Raw genomic sequence first — 12,292 nt, 5'->3', positions numbered from 1 at the left:
TTCATCTCTAGGTCATGAGTTTGAGCCCCATGTTGGATATAGAGATTGCTAAAGAGAGAGAGAGAGAGAGAGACAAAAGGTAAGAGACACAGACAAAATCAACCTAAAGAGTGTAGGAGAACACAGAAGACAGGAAAATATGAAATATATATTTCAAAAAGTATATATAAGAGCTAAAGACACTGTCTTAAAGTTTAAATAGAAGGTACTGGAATGAATGAGTTTCAAGCAATATGAGTAGAAAGCTGAAAGATATTAGATTAGTGTAAAAGGCTTTAAATTTCTTCTCTTCAAAAGAAAACTAAAGTAAAAGAAGAGAAAATGTATAAGAAAAGTATGGGTTTTTTTAAGATTTTATTTATTTATTCATGAGAGACCAGAGAGGGAGAGAGAGAGGCAGAGACACAGGCAGAGGGAGAAGCAGGCTCCATGCAGGGAGCCCGATTTGGGACTCGATCCCAGGACCCCAGGATCACACCCTGGGCTGAAGGCGGCACTAAACTGCTGAGCCACCCAGGCTGCCCCAAGGAAAGTATTATCTAAATATAAGCCAGCTAAAAGCATACAGATATTCAACAACTAAAGGAGGAGCCCAAAAAGGATGTATGTTATGTTGGTATTAGGAATGTTCCCTTTTGAAAGTCACATGGTTTGTGGTATTGGAACTGTAACAAGTATGATAATCAGAGTCTAATATGTGACCCTGCAGAAAGTTATATTTGCATTTTTGTAACCATGTAAAATTTTTATTTTATCAGTTTTAAACTTTTAGAATCAATTTATATGCACATAATTGAAGTTAATTATGGAAACTGGACAAGATAAAAACATTTCAACTTTGATCATTTTAAAAATAAATTTAAGCTAACAGGAGTTGGAGATAAAAGGATTGGCAGGTAAATGTCTTCCTCTCAGAGAAGTGATACTGTCTTTAATTGGTGAATTAAGAAATGGCTTAATTTATGTTGCTTGAGATTGTAGAGGTGTCGGGGAAGAAAGAGCAGTGGTTCACAGAATTCTATCAGGAGGAAGGAGAAAGGGCAGATGGGAGATGGAATAGGAGATCAGAGCTGGATATTGATAGTTAAATTCTAAAATTGGTCAATCAAGAGAAAGCCGTAAAAATAGATTATTTAGAAATATGGATTAACCCCCAGGAATTTAAGAATAGAAATGCTGAAAATAGTTGTCAAGAAGCAGAGCTAGGGTAAGAGTATCACAAGTGATCATTGCTTTTTGTTGACAGCCCCTCTGAACAATTTTTTTGAAAACCTATGTCTGTGTTTCTTTGATAAATAATAAGTTTTTAGATTGCTACCATTTACTAAGTGTGTGTTGTGTCTGTCACCAATCTAAACATATAATATGAACTGTCTCCCTTAGTCGTCACAACAGCCTGTGAAGTAAGTCCTGTGATTTTCTCCTTTTTACAAGGTAAACGAATATTGGACAGGTTAAAAAAACTTGCCCAAGATGATTCTATCAGGCAGGGGTTACATTTGGCCTTGAGTAATAGAAAATCAAACCAAACATTAGCTTAGATAAATTAAGGATTTTTTACTTGTTTGCTTTTGCTTCCCCCCTCCCCTCATGCAGCAGGAAGCCTAAAAGTAGGCATTTCTGGCTTCGATAGAGGGACTCAAGGACAATAAGGCTGGGACCCTATAGTTCCCATGGTCATTTCCTCATAGATCAAGAGGCCTCTGCAGCTCCAGCCATTGCATGTGTGGTCCCAACAGCAAAAAGAACGGAGCCTCTATATCAGAAACCACATTTTCCTCCCAGACTTCTGCTAACATGTGGTTCCTCATGTGTCACATTACCACTCTAGCTGCTGAAGTTGTTGGAAAATGCAAATTTTTCAATTATTATATATTGCTGGCCTGAATAATGACAGGTTTCAGTGATGAGAGAAAGAGAAAATGGATATTAGGTAATCCTGAGCTGTGGGTCCCACAGCTAAGAGCAGAGTGGGGTCTGCAATCCAATAAGGTTTAGTTTTACATAAACTAGCAAAACCATCAATAATATGAGGGTCTCTAAGAATCATTACATAAACTAATGGCAGTATTTTAAGATTAAATTAGGAGACAAGCACAAGCTATATTCAAGATTCGCCCTTCCAAAGGCAGTGAGAAAATGAGCAAAAGGGAAGCAACTGGAGCCAAAGGCAAAGAGTCATTCTGCCGGTGGGGGAAGGGCTAACAAATAGGCTAGCGTCCTTACCAAGGGTCAAATACTCCTCCATTTAAAGGGAAAGAATCCAGTTTGTAAAACGATTTAAAATAAAGATGGGGATATAATTACAGTATTTAAAACAAATTGACTTCCAAATGAGAAAATTATATTTTAGCAGAATTCCATAGGTTAAGTTATAACTTAATGAGGAAGTACCTGTGTGTAGTTTACTAATCACATTTCAAGGAATGCAGTTTGAATTTTGTCAGATTTCATTTAATGGATAAGCAGCACCACCTTACTCCCAAGAAGTTATGATTGCTCCTTTTATTCCACTTGACGTACATCTTACCAAGAAATTAGCTGGATTATTTTTCTTTAAAATTTTTTTCACTTGATTTCTTCAAACAGAATTACTTTTTTAACAATAAACAATGCTATCGATTATAATTACAGACCCGCTCACATACATTTGCTGTCTTTAGTACGCAGCACACCAGGGGATTCAAACCAAAGTACTAATTAGCATTGACACTGCTAGGCTTAGAAGGCATTATAGCAAATGTTTTCATAAAGTGACATGAGGCTTTTGGAAAGAACCATTTCAAGAATATGGCAGGTTGATATGAAAGCCATGGAAAGGAAGCTTTAGAGGTTTTTTAGAAGGGCACTCGATCAACATTTTCTCAGCTGTTACAAATGAGCGATGACTCAGGAAACTGGCTGGAAGGGAAGGAGAGTGTTCCTCAGCTGATGCTCAAAATACATCTTGAGATTGACAATGGTATAGCTGAAAACCTCTCATCTTGAGAACTTTGCCAGAGCAAACATCTTCCTCTTTTCTTTCACATGCTGCTCTTTTCAGAGGCTTTATGCTTTTCCCTTAGAAAAACTCTCTTAATATTCATTCTAACTTGATTTTTCCACATTAAAGTTTTCCCATGGAACAGGGGAATGTCAAGAGGTGTTGGAAGAAGACTAGGGATATACTACATCTGTTACCTCCCAAAATATGGATCCTTGCACTGCCACATTTTGCAAACTGCACTCTACAACATGTGAACTCTACCTTAGGTCATCGGATACTGTGTACTACAGCAATCACTTAGCTGCAAAAAGATAATTGGGTAACAGTTCTTCAAGAATATAGCCCAAGGTATAAAGCAAAGCATAAAGCATGTCTATGAAGCCAATATAGATGCCCTAAGCTCTATTCCTAAACCTTCTTTATGTTACTAATTGGAGAGCCTCCTCGGCCCAATGCTGTACACAGTACTCTGAGTTCTTATAACTTATTCCAGCATGGTTCAAATTACAATCAGAAACATGTAAAGTGATCATCCAAAACCCTGTAGCCAAGAATGGAGATTGAACACCTATAACAATGAAGAAGACATAAAAATTAATTTCAAAAGGCATTAATTATAAGACATGGATATAATTCTCTTTCATTGACACATTCATTCATTCATGAAGTAACTCAAGTCAAAAGTGTGGATTTATTGCCCATTTCATTTTATAAAAGAATGGGACACAGAGCTATGAGATTCCACACACGTTATGAATGACACATCCTTTTCTTCCATCTGCTGTTTTCCATGATACTCCTGTGAATGGATATATGTAGTGTTTTTATTCTCTTCCATCCTTCTGCTCACTGCTTCTCCCCCAGTTCCAATGATTTGGCCTCTTGGATACTGCTGGGTTCTTACCTGACTAAGCTTTCTAGATGTAGACTAATCAGAGACTTTTGCCAGGATTTTTCACACATGACTATCTCTGGTGGGTGAGAAGTGCCATGTGTAACTTTTGGTGTAGTGACCATGAGAATGAAGCTGATCAGTGAAAAAAATATACCACCAGGTAAGATAGAGCAATGGAAAAGCAATAAAGAAAATCCCCTTTGCATTTAGGCCCCAGGTTCCTGATGTCTTATATTATACTTTTTTTTTCCTGCAGTTTGCTCAATTTTTCCTTCAATTACAGGAAATCTCCAGTGTCCCTGAGAAATTCTATTTCCCAGGCTGGTTTGAGCTGTGCTTCTGTCAGCTGTAGCTTAAAGGCATTTGAATCACATAGTCTTTTGGAAATAATTATGCACCCTTTTTTGATATTACATCTTTTGAGTAATACAGTTTTCTGTCCCAGTAGTGATTATACTGGGTCCTAATATTGCTTCCTGGTTTTTGTTTTGCTTTTAACTATATATTTTTGTTTTATTTATTTATTCATGAGAGACACAGAGAGAGAAAGAGAGGGAGAGGCACAGGCAGAGGGAGAAGCAGGCGCCATGCAGGGAGCCCGACACGGGACTCGATCCAGGGTCTCCAGGATCACACCCTGGGCTGAAGGCAGGCGCTAAACCGCTGAGCCACCAAGGCTGCCCAGTAACTATATTTTATTTGACAACCATTTCTCTCTGAGTATGAGATGAACATTTTGACTATAAAATATAAGCCTTTCATTGCCACCTAAAACAGAAACTGTACCAGAAGTTTTACCAAAATTCAAAATGCTCTATGTAGTATCATAAATGCAGTGACTTCTCCAACAGTCCTTTCTACTTTTAATGAAATCGTATTTATAACTCATAGACCATCTCGCACAATGAAAAGACTCTTTACTGTACCATTAAGACAAATGGTTAGTGAGATGAATTCTGATGCATGCCAGTAGGGAGAGAAATGTGCTCAGCCAGGCAGTGCAACTCTACATGAACGAGACAATGTTCCTTCTTACTCAAGTTCCAAAGTGTTAACTATTTATGAGTGGAGATAATGGGAATGACACTGTTACTGCCGATGGCAGTAGGGGTTTGCCAAAAAATAAAAAAATAAATAGATAGCTATATAAAATTGTTAGGACCAAAAAAAATAAAATAAAATAAAATAAAATAAAATAAAATAAGATAAGATAGTTAGGACCTACATGTGTCCCACAAATATTAACATGTCTTATATAATATTTTTTATTCCAGAAACCTTTTAAAAATTAATTAAATAGGGATCCCTGAGTGGCTCAGCGATTTAGTGCCTGCCTTCAGCCTAGGGCATGATCCTGGAGACCTGGGATCAAATCCCACATCAGGCTCCCAACATGGAGCCTGCTTCTCCCTCTGCCTGTGTCTCTGCCTCTCTCTCTCTCTTTCTCTCTCTCTTTCTTTCTTTCTTTCTCTCTCTCTCTCTCTGCATCTCTCATGAATAAATAAAATCTTTTAAGAAATTAATTAAATACAATAGATTGAGAGATTGAGGCTACCAAATCGGGCACTTTGGAAATACCTGCTTTGAGATTATTATCATTTGTCACTCCTTTTACTTTATTAGGGTAACCATGGACTCATAATTTCTTTGTATATCCAGTATTCCTTTTTGAACTTTTTTCTTTCCCAAAGAACTCACTGCATAAAGACATGTTTTATTTTTTTTTATTTTTATTTTTTAAAGATTTTATTTATTTATGATAGTCACAGAGAGAGAGAGAGAGAGAGAGAGAGAGGCAGAGACACAGGCAGAGGGAGAAGCAGGCTCCATGCACCAGGAGCCCGATGTGGGATTCGATCCCGCGTCTCCAGGATCGCGCCCTGGGCCAAAGGCAGGCGCCAAACCGCTGCGCCACCCAGGGATCCCCTAAAGACATGTTTTAGAGGGCAGAGGCCACATTCTGCTTCTTCTCTGTGACACCAGCTGCTTGGTATCAGGTCACAGCCATGGTCTTGGTGGGTGCTTTGCACGCCACAATGCTCCAGGTGCCATTTACAACATGCAGCCACTGTGCAGCACTTTGTTTCTATCGATAGGATTGATACTAACCACCGTCCTGTACTTGAGCTCAAATCTCAAACAAAAACTGCCCCACTCCTTTTTTTCCCCCACATTTCTCCCCTTTTCATAGACAATGAACACAAATATCCTAAAGGAGAAATGTGTTAAGAATGTTAACAGGAAATTTGCAGGAAAAAAAAGTGGAACAGCCCCAACGTATATAAAATGATACTCAACTCTGCTGGTGAATCAAGGATGCCAATTAAGACCACTGCAAGATCCCGCATTGCATCCATCAGATTTGTCAACATTTTCTGAAAGCTTGATAATAGCAAGTGAGAATATAGTAAATATGACAAAATGCAAGCTCTCCTACACTGCCAATGGGAATATAATGTCCTTCCCATTTTGGTGAGCAAGTATCAGCATGGTACTGATGAAGATAATATGGATTCTAAGAATTCATGATACTCACCCTAGAAAATCTCCCAGATGTGACTTAAAGCAACAGGGAATACATTTGTGCAAACAAAAAAATACATTTCTTCCTTTCTTCTGAAGAAAGAAACCATAAATTGTTCATCAATAAAATAATGCATTAATAAGTTATGCATTCCTATAGTAGAATAGCATAATAGTTAAGATTAATTAACTAGATCCATATGCAGAAGCAAGGAAATATTTAAGGGTATAATGTTGGTTGCCAATAGTCATTGGCCAAAGATGTATAGAGTATAATATGATTTATGTACCATTTTAAATATACATGGGTCCATGCCAGGGACCAGCAAACTATTTTCTATAAAGGGCCAGATAGTAAACACTTTGCCCTTTTGGCTCTGTTGCAGCTACTCAACTCTGCCATCATAGCCTGAAAACTGCCACAGATAATACGTAAATGAACAAGTATAGCTGTATTCCACTAAAACTTTCTTTACAAAAACAGGTGACAGCTTGATTTAACCCTCAGGCCTTAGTTTGCTGAACCTTGATCTATAACACATGAAAATAGATTTGATATTGATAACTACCTTTCAAGATGGAACTTGCTCCTGGAGAAAGGGAGAAGAATGAAAACAGGGAGAAGCACAGCATAGAATTAATCTGCACTGCAACATCTTAAGGATATATTATTTTTTAAAAGGACTAAAGTAAATATGGCACTATGTTGACACTTGTTACATTTTGATTTGTGCTAGTTACACTGTTTTCTGTATTTCTAAGTGTAAGAAAATACATAATACTGAAAGAAAAGAAAGGTAAAATAAAGACATTAAAATATTAAAGGTAACATAAATCAGAACAATGGGAAGGCGAAACGTCTTCTATTTCAAAAATTCTATTTCTTCTAGTAGACTCTGTCTTTGTCTGTATATCCCTTGCGGTGACAAGTTAAGCCAAGAAGTTACAAGGTGTGAATGCCAATGGGAGAAATTTCTCTCTGTTCTCAGAACTACTCATCATAGTCGAACTGCTGGATGATTGGCATTTGGATCTAGGGAAAGGTTTGAACATGTTGTGATTGGATCTCTCTTTACACTGGTCAAAGCAAGGGTGAATAAAAATCATGACCTACCTCTATCAAAGTTCCAAGTCTTTAGACCTGCATTTTGTGATTGACCTTACCCCTCTCTCCATCTTATCTCCTCTAGCATCATCATGATAGCATGCTATTAAGATGTTTACTTCATAAACACCAGAGTTTGATTCATCATCATAGTACAGTGGTAAGGTGTACAGATTCCAGCAGCAAATGTCCTGGGTTCAAATCTCAGGTGTGTCTGTATGAGCTGTATGACCTCATGCCAGTTATCAGATGCCTCTATGCCTCAGCTTTCTCATTTATACAAATGGGGTGTTAATAACAGAATTTATCTCATAGAGTAGTTGTGGGGATTCCATGAGTTAATTGCCAAATGCCTAGAACAGTAACTAGCCCTTAGCAAGAGCTGAAGCAGTGTTTTCTACAGAATAAAGTTAAATGGACTTATCTTTTTTATCTTTTGAACTGTATGAGCCACCCTAAAATTTTCTAGAACAAAATGACAGCATGCATGGTATCTGAGAGTACAGGGTTTAGAGCCCAAGAAACCAGTGATTTAGTTGTTAAATACCTGCCTTCGGCCCAGAGCATGATCCTGGAGTCTCAGGATCGAGTCCCACATCAGGCTCCCTGCATGGCCTGCCTCTCTCTCTGCCTATGTCTCTGCCTCTCTCTCTCTCTGTGTCTCTCATGAATAAATAAGTAAAAATCTTAAAAAAAGAAAAAGAAAAGAAACCAGTTATTTAATCCCAAATTATGACTTTTATCAGCTCTGAGAATTTAAGTTTTATAAGTGCTTTGAAACTTTGAACACTCCTCTGTAAAATGAGGCTAATAACAGCACCTATCCCCTGGAGAATTGTTATAAGAACTAATGAAGTTATTGGTTGCAAAAGACTTAGGTCAGTGCATAGTAAACACTCAAACAATACCTCTGAGAGTAATTGACAATTGTGAAACAATTGTTGGCAGTATTAAGCAAACACATAGATCCTGTGCCAAGCATGGTGGAACTGAAATGACTTTAGAAATAAAAGTGCGTTAACTTTGCGGCATGGTAGGAAAACTTAAGTGTTTATAATGGTGTCAATACTGGCATTTCAATAAGTGCACCAGAACCTCGTGGGGTGAGGGAATTGCAGGAACAATTTTGAAGATCTTAAGATACAAATATGTACATTTAAACTCCAGATGAAATTCCATGGAAGTTGACCTTCAGATCTATTTTCTCTAATTCAGGTCTCGGTTGTCCCCTTCATGAGAAAAGGTGGATCATAAGACAGAAAAATGTCATTTAAGAAGCTTCAGGTTTGAAATAGTAGAAGCTGAGCCAACCTTGGTGGCAATCATCAGAACCTTGTCTATGAAAGTAGAAAAATAAACCCTCTAGATTAAAATTAGAAGCTGTCCTTCCAGTGCCAGACTCATCAGGGCCCAGCATTGGATTTATGAGAACCCTGTCAGGGTGGCATCAGTATATCCTGCAGCAAAGCATATGCCATAATCTCAGGATGAGCCAAGGCTGCTTTAAGCGGCGCTGGCCACAACTTTTCAGCCATGTCATTCTTAATGCAGCTCTGAGATTTTTTTGGTTATTCTAAAACAAATAGCCAAAATAATTTCTTTATTTGCTTGGGGAGCAAGCAGACAAAGAATAGAATAATATTTCCTAAACCAGGTCCTGGCACACCTTGCTACTCAAAATTCTGATCCTGGCCCAGCAGGATGCTCAAACAAACGTTAATGTGCATAAAAATATATGGATTTCTTGAAAAATATGTGGATTCTGAGTCCAAAGACCTAGTGTGGAGCTTAAAGTATTTCATTTCTACCAAAATTTCCATCAATGCTGCAAGTTTCCTCTAGAACCTTGCTACTCGTAGAGTGGTTCAGTAGACTTCCCTTGGGAAGCACATTCTCTGTCCCTTCCCCAGACCTCCTCAATCAGCATCTGCATTTCAGCAAGACTTTTGCCCTCTATTGCCCCCAGCATTTTCTATGTAGATGAAAGTTTCAGAAGCACTGCTCTAGCACATATGGGAATCTATTCCTTCAAGACTTTGGTTGCACAGTGTAGCTACTTCTGGTACCCAAAAGTCCTGAAATATGTTACCTGCTAGAGCCAGCTCTAGCAGTGCTCTCCCCATGTCCCTTCCAGTCCTTTTCCACTTTCACGTACAATGCCTTGGTGACTTTCACTTCCAACAGCCAGGACCCTTGTCTCTTTGTTGGCTGCTCCCTCTGGATGTTGGGACCCAATTTAGCTACTATCAAGGAAACCAGGAAGTGCCTGGGGATTTCCATCCCCTCCAGAAGCCTTTAACCAAGACTAATAGGCACCGGGATTGCCACACTCCAGTTTTCTCGTTCTTCATCAAAAACTCAACTTTGATGTGTGGTCTTTGTCAAGATAAAGTCAAAGTTACCATCTGCCTTCTTCCTTCTACACTTCTACTCTCTGCCTTCCTACCTTCCCAGTCCTGCTTAGTCCCCTATAAAGTTGCCAGAAAACACTTCATTTTAAACCCATTCCTCATAAATCTTTGTTTCAGGGTCTGCTTCTGAGGAAACCAAAGTAAGACACATGCTGTTTTAGCTCAGTGTTATATAGACTGAGACCAATATCCAACAAGAGTTAGGTGATTTCTAAAGTTCCCTTGGTCGATACATTAGTCCCTGAATCTTTGATTTAGCCTGGGTCAGATCTTTTGAACATCTCAAAAAGGCTGTAGGAGGCCAATGAATTCTAAGAATTCCATACTTGGAAATTTAGATGCCCACATTCTCAGAATATGATGAAAATAAATTATGCTTGACTTGCTTAATGAGCTGTGGCTGTGTGGTAAAGGTGGCAATGATGCTGCCCTTCAGCTGGCTTTATAAAGGACCCATACAAAGAGCCAAGGATCTAGAAGTCCAGCACTGACCAAATGCTACAGCAACATCCACCAGCTACCTGTGACTATTAAGTACTTGGGAGGTTGCCAATGCCAAATGAGATGGTCTGTAAGTGTAAAATCCATTCTTCACTTCAAAGACTAAACACATAAAATACATATAAAATATCTCAATTTTATGTTGATTATATGATGAATAATATTTTTGAAATATTAGCTGAAATAAAATATATTATTAAAATTAGTTTTACCTGTTTATTTCTACTTTTTTCATGTGCCTACCAGAGAATTTTAAATTATGTACGTAACTCACGTTGTATTTTTATTGGGCTGGATATAATAGGAAACTTACCTTTCAAACTAAAAGGTGAGACCCAGTTAAATTTCTGGCTTTCACAATACTTATTTCTGGCGTGGAATTGGTCCCCAGTAAACATGCAAAATGGTACATTGCCCTCAATTACAGATGCTTTTATCAATGCATAAAGTTGCATAGGAAGTATCTAAATTTGACCCTTAGCTCAGAAAATATTATACCAGAAACATATTGTAAAACTAGGGCTAGCAGTTATTATTCCTAGTTTTAAATGATCAAATTTGAGGAAACTTATTTTAAAGCTGTTAAAAATTATTCCAATGCTCTTGCTTATACATAAAGTTCAGTGGTCAGTTATTTTGCTTCACTCACAATTATTCTGTGCTTCGTCTTCCAAGTCTTCCACCAAAAATATATAGAGTTCAAGGCCCCCAAAGTTCTCTCCTAAACTGAGACAGCTTCTTAACTGAGTTCCTTCTTTTTGGTTTCTCAGCCTCAACTCTATTCTCTACCTGGCCACCAAATAACTTCCCTAATACACAATCCGGCCTCAGGTGTCCTCATCTCTCACCCCAAAACTTTCAGTGATAGCACATTTCTTGCTAAATTATCTCTGAATACCTCAACAAACATTAAATGCTCTCCATACTCTGCCCCCAATTCTACTTTTTCTCATCGCAACTCCACTCTTTTATCCAATCTGTTTTAGACTCCTCCCCATTCCTTCTAAGTCATACTTTGCGTGCTTACCTCTGGTTCTTCTCCCAGACAGTTTTCTTTGCTTAGAATTCCCTCTTTCTTCTTTCACCACTGTATACCCCAAGTCCTACCTCAAATATTAATATCTGGTATAATATAATATCTGGTATATTATCAACGCCTTAAGTCAGGAGGCAAAACACAGAAGACCAATAAAACAGCAGAAGTCACACAATTAGATGGAAATGCTGTTGAACTAAAAAACTTGGTTTCTTAGGTCTCATGTCTTCTCCTAAAGAACTGGGGAGGGGTGTGCAAATGTTAATTTCATGTTCAAAACCACTCAGAATGTAGCTTCAGCTTTTGGTGTGGATTTGCTCTTTTCCATTTTCTTGGAAGCCAAGTGAGATCACTGGTGAGTGGTGTGAGGTAGGAATTGCGATTAGGGGAGAAGTAAAGGACTGACAGAATTAGGGGGAGGGAGAGTGTGACATTGTAACTGGGACTGGTTTCAAGAACTTCTAGAACTGTAACATTTAAAAATTCCCTGTTATAGTTGCTTTGCCTTGAGTAGTAAAGCAGGAAGATTACATTTGAAGGAGTGCTAAAAATATTTTCGATTTTATTTTCGACTTTTCTATAACTCTTTAACTCTTTATAATGCTAGGAAATTAGTAAAAAGTATTTGGTTCCTGAAAGGCAACATGCCAGTTTCCTATCAGTAGGCATTTTTAGAAGCAGACAAAATTTTGTTTATGTCTAAAGAATAGTTCCTTAGAAAGGAGAAGTCACTCAGGGACGTGAATTTAATTATATCATTTTTATAAAAGAAGAAGGAGAAGGAGGAGGAGGAGGAGATGGAGAAGAAGAGAAGGAGAAGAAGAAGAAGAAAAGA

At 38.1% G+C, this 12,292-nt stretch overlaps 1 protein-coding gene across 2 annotated transcripts in view; it reads left to right on the top strand.

The window, feature by feature from the left end:
* Positions 1-12,292, top strand: part of PLCB1 (phospholipase C beta 1) — a 669,446-nt gene that overhangs the window by 436,237 nt on the left and 220,917 nt on the right. The gene's annotated exons all lie outside the window — the stretch shown is intronic.

This window comes from Canis lupus, chromosome 24 (assembly GCF_011100685.1).
Source record: "Canis lupus familiaris isolate Mischka breed German Shepherd chromosome 24, alternate assembly UU_Cfam_GSD_1.0, whole genome shotgun sequence".
NCBI classification, from domain to species: Eukaryota; Metazoa; Chordata; class Mammalia; order Carnivora; family Canidae; genus Canis; species Canis lupus.
Note: the sequence above shows the minus strand (reverse complement) of the source record. Positions and strands in the feature narration are given on the sequence as shown.